The sequence below is a fragment of the Numenius arquata genome, chromosome 19 (genome assembly GCF_964106895.1).
Source record: "Numenius arquata chromosome 19, bNumArq3.hap1.1, whole genome shotgun sequence".
NCBI lineage: Eukaryota > Metazoa > Chordata > Aves > Charadriiformes > Scolopacidae > Numenius > Numenius arquata.
Window position 1 is genome coordinate 9,455,735 of NC_133594.1, and position 8,145 is coordinate 9,463,879.

Below are 8,145 nucleotides of genomic sequence, written 5' to 3' on the forward strand. Positions count from 1 at the left end.
AACAGAGCCCCTTACCTTAACCCGTCAGGGTGGTGGGCTGTGGAAGCTGCCGACATGCAGGATCGACACTGCTGCCACACAGATTTCATGTGCTGGAGAAGCCTGCCTGTTTTAATCCAGGGCATTATGGAGCGGCTGCATTTGTGCTGTACAAACAGCCTCTATGAGCCTTTCAGGAGCAGTTACATCCTCCAACACACATGGCTTTAATTGGGAATTATTTTTTTTTATTTTAATTCCAGTCACATGTTTTGAGCTGTTACTTTTCTCCTCCATGTGTGTATATAGATAGATTTTTACATCTCCTGTCTGTGTGCCATGTTAGCCTCAGGCAACCAGCTCTGAGAGAGAGCCGTCAGCCTTGACAAATGACTCAGTTCTCGTCTAGAGTCAGGTCTGTACAGCATCCCCTTCCTTCCCTTCCTAAGGCTGCTGTTTGCACAGCCACCCTGGCCCTGGGCAGGTGAGCTCTGCACATGGGCTTGGAGCTTCACTGAGCACAGCCAGAGCCTGATCCTGCTTCAGCAAACCTGAAATTGCACTGATCCTCACCCAAAGTCCTTCACAGAGACTTCCACCTCAGCAGAATGTCATTTTTTTTTTTTTCCATTGGAGTGAGCCAAGGGTGGGTGACACGAGTTTTCTCTGCTCTCTCCTCATCACTACGGCACTGCGTGTTTAGCTTTAAAACGGGGAGAGGGAGAATCCTGTATGCTGGGGCGAGATCACAGACCGTGTAACGGAGGATGCCGGCTCGCTGATGAGCCCAGATGCTCACGGGCCACGCGTCAGGACAGAGCCACGGCACACAGCCCTGGGGCTCCTTCCTGCCAACACACAGCACGACAGGACACCTCCCGTGGAGGCCACTGTCAGACACCCACGCAGCTTTCACAGGCTTGCTTTTTCTGCTGTTGCTGGTCTCTCACACACCTCTCCGCAAAACACTCACTCAACGGCATGACTGATGACAACTTTTCTGCCAAAACCACCGATGCCAAAGAACGGCTTTACTGAAAGAAATGTACATTTTGCAGAGTGAGTTTTCATTTTCTTCCCGAACAGCGGAGGAAGTAGTAAGTATTTTCAGCCATCTCATCGTTAACTCCTTAGATACCTGAACACGTTGTCAAAGCTCTGTCACATACACTCTCCTCCCAGAGCCTGTGGTATTTACTGGCACACTTCTGCTGTTTGCACTCCCAGTGGTGCACATGAAGGGATGAACGCAGACAACACGATGGCCTCCCTTTCTCTGGAGCCTTTACCCAGGAAAGCACCAAACACCACACTTCAGTCAACCAACTGGCTCGTGCTTGCAGTTTCCTGGATTAAAGCCCTGATGGAAGCGATTGATACAAGATCTGGCCAAGGGCTGCAGCCTTAAAATTCTGGGCACATCACAGTGAACTCATACGTTTTATTATTTATACCAGCGCAGGAGCACAGACTCTCAGCTGAACTCAGAGGCCAGGAAAGGCCGAGGCACACACGGAGTCTCATAGTTCCAGAACGTTCATCTGCATTTATGTATATGAGTGCCCGTTCGCTCGCCATGAGATGTTGGCCCATGGGTTTCCCAAGCAAGCTACTCCTCGCTGAAATCAGAAGGGCTTATTTGTCAGAAAAGAAAGACAAACACACACTGCTTATGATGCTAGATATTTCCATTTGTTTAGTCACCGGTGGTTTGTATTCCTGCCTTCATGCTGCAGAAAGCTCGGCCAGTAAACAACTCAGATCTGATGGCCTCTGTGGTTTGCAGCAAGATACAATCCCCAATGCCATTTCCTCAATACTAATATCTGAAGACAGTTGCTAAAAGAGGGGCTGTTTTCTGATGCAGTGTCAGAAGTGATAACTTTAGAGGAGCACAGCTGGAGTACAGTAATGACAGGACCCCCCCAAAGCATTGCCATCCACTGCCCATCCCCAAAGCTCCTTGCCCAACTGCAACAACAGAGATGTGTTTTTTTGTCTCTCCATCTGTCACCGTACCCCAAAGGCAACCCCCCTCAAGGGAGGGCACCCAGGAACTCCACTCAGTTCTTATGCGATTGAACTTGCAAGCAGTTTTCTGTCAGGAAGCATTTTTCTGTGTCCCTCTCTCCTTTATTAAATTAACTGCTCTTCTCAAAGCCTGAAAGACACATAACTATGTAGAGTCACAAGTGCCTGAGTACTCTAACAACTCGGGACTGTTCTCCTGCTTTCTTCAAGCCAATACCTGGAGTTGGGCTCTTCCTGGTGACCAGACCCCGTGGCCACCCAGGCAGCTCCTTTTCCTCTCCCGGGGCCTGTGGTTTGCAGGGTTCCCACCACATTTGCCAGGCACACCTTGCAAATGGGCAGAGCCTGCTATTTAATTCACCAGCTGGTAACTTCCTTCTAAACAACCTTTTTGCTCCCTCCCCTATTAAGCAGAACAGCAGAACCATTGTAATCTCGTGCAATGCAAGTCCTGCAGCTGCCCTGCACACTTCAGTAAAAGACAAATCAAGGTCTCCCCTTCAATTCACAGTTAATCTCACTGTGAGGTGGGTAAAGAAGTGCTGAAGGGAAAGGAGTGGGAGTCAGGACATTCAGCTCCCAGCTTTGCCACCTATACTCTTTCACCCTGAAGACTATACAATTTCTCACCCTTGAAAACAGGAACAATATTTCTCAGAAAGGCTGCAATAAAATACTGATGCTTACCAAGCACTCGGAAACCCTGGAAAGGATATAAGCCTTCCAGGATCCGCTCAGTCTGGCACAGCGGTGTGGGGCACTAGGCAGTACTCTAATGCAAACCACGAATAACAGTAATCAACAAATAGCCCCAGAGAGATTAATATTCATCAGCACTTTCCAGCTCTCCTCGGGCATGCATGGATATTCCACAGATGGAGTGTACAAAGAACAACCTCAACTCTGCCGTGTGGATCACAGGAGAAACCTGCCCTGCAGCCAATTTGCACTCAAGCTGCTCCAAGCCAGAGCACAGGAAATCGTAGCAATTTACACCAAAAGTGCCCAGGGAGACACCACGAGCCAAGCCCCTGCGTGCTATATGGGGTGAACGCTCAGGAAAGGCACCTGCTGGGATACCCACCAAAGAGCAAATACAGCCTGGTGGGCTACAAAATCACAGGAGTGTCAAGAAAGTCACGGAAACACATAACCCGGCAAAGCCATTTGGTACAGCAAACCACCCATTCTGCCTGTAAATATCCACAGCTTTTAAAAATCAAGACATGGAGAAACTCCACTGCACATCCATGGACCACTTGCCTGTCCTTCCCCCTGGGAGCTCAACACAACTATGAATTATTTGTGTTCCCACAAAACTTGCATGCCCCTTGGCAAAGCTGGCCTCGCTCTGCTGAGCCTGATGCAGTCCCACAGCAGAAGTCACCTCTCCGTGGCCTAGATGGGGCCGGCAAGCACAAGAGGCTGTAAATCAAATAACTTGCCCCAGGTCTCATTATGGATCAGCAGCTGGACTTGTGCCCGCAGCAAGCTCCGCACAGTGTGCAGGAACGGGGCTCAGAGGGACGCATGAGCCCCCTTTGCTGTCGCACGAGCCATCCCCGACTCCTCCCCGGCAGCCAGAGCGTGGGATGGAAACGGAGCTGGATCCCTAGGGCAGGAAAGGAGCCCTGCCGTGCAGTGCGTGTTCAAAGCTGTGTCCCAGGAGCATCACACAGCCGTCATCTTCTGCAGCTCAGAGAACAAACTGCATATATCAACTGATGGCACTAAGTTTTATCCATACATTTTTAAAAGCAGCTTCCAAGACAAAACATCTGCTCTCAGGTGGAGCCAGGGCTCAACATGAAACAGCTTCTACACCGAGTTATGTTATTAGTATAACAGAGGCATTTACCCCATTTTAAATCCATTTTCTTAATCTTTTTCCTGCAGCATCTGGAAGAAAGATGCATTAGCCCAAAATTCTCACGGAAGAGCCTCTCTGGCTGTTCCAGAGGGTGTTAATGCAAAGGGTAACAGAAAAGCATGCAGGGAGACAAGACAATCCAATATTCTTCATTCAAAATTCCTTCAGGTTTAGCAGCTGCACGGAGTTACTGACTCATAGCAGAAGATGAAGCTTCTTTAGATATATCATTTCTAATCTCAGAGTCAGAAAGGCCTGTGGTTCCAGTGCCTGTCATCCTTGGGCAGAAGCCTCTTGCTGAAAGAAAACTGGGAATAGCAGAAGACAAGCTATTTATTTCTACCCCGAAGGTAGTGATCAGACAGTAGCACCGCCTTCCAAGTTACTCATTCAGGGTTCGTGGTGCTGCTCCAACATCTAGAGTCTTGCAGAGGAGTCTTTTTATCGCTTCCACTGAAATAAGGAAGAGCAATCAGATATTAATGAGATGCTTCAGTACGTGCTTGCTCTCCCTTTCCCAGGCTTCCATGGCCAGGGATCAGTTAGGCACTTGCAGGATCAGGCCATTACACTGGTTTGGGGGTTGGCTACCCACTCCAAGGGGGAGAACTGAGCCTGGTTCTAAAAAGAGCCTGTATTTGCTCCACTCCTGGTGGGAGCAGAGGCCACGGCTACTGCCCTTTACCAGCCCTGTCATTTTACCCCGGAGAAGTTAGTTAAGTCAGTTAAATACAGGGTTGTGCTGCAAATTGTTCATTTAATATTGCCCTTGAAACTGCATTGTAATGATAAATTTTCACTTCCTTCCCATGGCAGTTGCATAACGTTACTGGGCATTGTTTAGAGAGCTGCTGCACTCCAAGCCACAGGCAGCTGGTGTCCCCATCCTCTTCCCCTCACCAAGTGCTGGCAGGATCGTTACCTTTCTGGTTGTGGGGTTTTTTTAACACTCTGTCAGCTTACTGCATTAAACAGATAGTCATGACTCTGAATGCAAGTAACCTTCCAACAAGATTATTCCTACTTCCCTCAGCTTTCATTGGGGGAAAAAAATACCCCACTTATACTAGTTAAATCTGAGCCAGTTAGAAAGTCATATCTGTCAAATAACATTTAACTAAAAGTATCTTTAGGGAGGCAGCAGCTCAGTCAATGGAGAGCTTTCCCACTGACAATATAAATAGCCCAGGCACAGAATTCAACAGCCCCACTTTGTGGTCAGGCTCCGCAGCCTGGATGCCCAGATGCTGGAGGAATTTCTGTTTCATGGCTTTGGTTGGTATGGTTTTTTTATAACAAGAAAGTGGCTTTGAATTCTGGAAGCTGGGCTGGCTGATCAAAGCTGTACACACAGCAGGAGTGGGAGGGAGGGCAAAATTATGTATACTTGAACAGCAATTTGGAGATAAAATTGCTCTTAAAGCAGGACAGCATCAAGAGTTAAATAAGATGCATCCCTCCACTTCAGGAAACTTGCTGCTCGTGGCTGCCATCAGTGGGGAAAGAAAATTATTTTCCAGCCTCTTACAAAAATATCCAATTTTAAGCCTTTCTGCTTCTGTCTGTGATTTTACTCATCCTCCAGGCACACACCAAGGAAAGGCTTTTCCCTGTGGTTTATGTAACATACCATGAATAAATCCAATGTCTGGGACACTCTCATCACTGAGCTGGAGGAAGGGAATGCCAACCGAGCAATGCAGCCCACTCCTGTCTCCTTCACCCAGGCGTTTCTAGTTTCTCATCAACTCCCAAGTCTCTGCTATCGTCACCAGAGCAGTCACAGTTCAGCTGCATTCAGAGAGAGGAATGGCCTCAAAGGAATTTTAAAAACCACTCTTCTGTAACAAATCAATTTCTCAGCTTCTTCAAGAGTTTTCATCCTTTGGTGTAATACGCACTGCTCCCCTCACTTACTTTGAAAATAAAAGGCAGCAGATCCCTAATTAGTTACATCCACCAGGAAAACAGCAATTAATTACACACAAGATTTTCATGTAGCATAAGCAAGCCACACTGCAGACACCAGCCAAAGTTCTGACAAGACCCAGATCCAGCAGGAGCCACAATGGGACCCACCACCCATACAGGCAACTAAATTGCAACACCTGGTCACCATGATCCAACCACGATGCAGTGGGGAGAGGTCCTTGTTACCACTACTGACCCCAAGAACTCTCCATCCTTGAGGCTGCCCTAACCAGGCCCTCACCAACCTCCTGGTTATGGGAACCCTTTCCAGACGGTGTCTCCCTTGCTGCCATGAGTTCTTTCGGCTACTTTCCCAGGAGGGATGCATCTGATGATTAATGTGATAGCTAGCAAAAGGCACCTCAGTAGCCAGCCATGGAGCTACAGCTCACTCATGCTTCATGGACAACATCCCAGCCGGGAAGGGTCAAGTGCTCCCTCACTCCCAGACCCAGCTCTCCACTCAGGCCGATCAAATAGAGTGCTAACCTTCATCTCACAGAGAACTGGCTTCAAGGGGTGCCCTCAGGCCACACACATATGAGTCACATAAGCCTATTTGACTTCAGCTGACACAATAGCAAACACCGTGGGCCAATGCACAAAGTTCTCTTCTAGTCTGCTTGGCCCAAATGCCCCGCACAATGCGAAGTATTTCAGGATAAAGAATCCAGAGGGACAGCTCTCACCCCAGAAGCACGAGGTACAACAAGCAGGAGGCCTGGGATAACCCGAGTCAGCAAAGTGCAGGTCAGCACATGGAAAAAACCAGTGTATCATCTCAACTTGATTTACACCTGCACACACAAGTCAAATTAACACCCTGGAGACAACAATTGTTTGCATTGCAGCAGCACCTAGAGGTCAGAAGTAAGATGAAGATCAGGCTGTGCTAGGCACTGTACAGCTACAAGGCACGTCCTCTACCCATTTAACATCAGGGAGCAAAGGGAGAAGGAAAAGAGTTTGTCTCCCCGCATCCCACAAGGTGAAACGCATTAGAATCAAAAAGGATGGCCAAGGTCCTGGGGGACACCTGCAAAGCCAGACACTGAATCCCAGTCCAAGGCCCGACCAGTAAAGGGTTCCCCCTCTCCCTGCTGCGGCGGAGACTGAATATTCTGCTTGGCTCCACTTTGGGATGACCACATTACTCACAAATGCTGAAACTAAGAGTCAGTTGTTCAAAACGTCCCAAAACAGATGTCAACAAAACCAATACTGCATGCTAAGCTATCGTATAATTTTTGCTCAGGCCACCTATTATGCAGCACAGCTATTTTAGAAATGTTCGTCCTGTTTTTCACATCCCTCTGCCTAACGGAGACTGAGCGCCTCGGCCTACAAAAGAAAAAATGTCATCTTTTAGAAGCCTCTAAAACAGCCATTTCAAGTTTGATCTATGGAGTAAAGAGACAAAAAGGGTCATTTTCAGCTTTCTGGTGGCGCAAAACACCACATTTTCACTGTGATGCCAATTAGTCCCCACTTTGCAAGCCCCCCTCCATCAGGAGACACCACCTTCAGTCACAGCACTCACAACACTCATTTTCAGCTGGAAAATCTTTACCTGAAGACAAGAAGAGGGGAGCTGTGGCAATTTGGAACATTAAAATAAGGAGATGAAGGAAGTCTGCCAGGGAGTCAAACAGCACTAGCTGCTGCCTCAGTAGTTCAGAGGTACCTTCAGCAAGTTCAAAGGAATCCCTTCGCCTGAGACCCTTCCCAGTCCCACACAACAAACTCATCACACTCTTCCCTCCTGTGAGCCAAGAACTCTCCAACCCTCAGGCTCAGGGGATTTTTGCAAGGCACAGAGCTCTGTCACCATACTGCTGCTCGAATCCAGCCCAAGCTAATACAGAGCCAGCAGTTGTCACCAGGAGGCTTATTCACTTGAGTATTCAGTAAAACTGCTAACTAGCACCAAAACAAGCACTGCTGGTGGTGCTAATTTTCACCTCTGAGGCAGATGCATTTATCTTTTAAGAGATGGTATTTAATGGTATCTTTAAAAAAAAGCAATATGTAACTTCCCCCCCCCCCCTTTTCATTCTGAATGAACAAAAGGCAACACTGCTTCTAGCATTTTATAAAGTCCAGACTTAAAGTTGTGAAAGTTTACTTTACAAGCACTAGCAGCTGGAAAATGATCAGAATATTTCACAGTAGTGATCCCTTGGATACATGCAAAATGGACAGGAACCATTCCAGAGGGAGGTTCATCCCAATGGTGGACTTTCTTCCCACCATTGCTTTGCAAACATCAGTTTACTCTGCCTCAACCCCCAGGC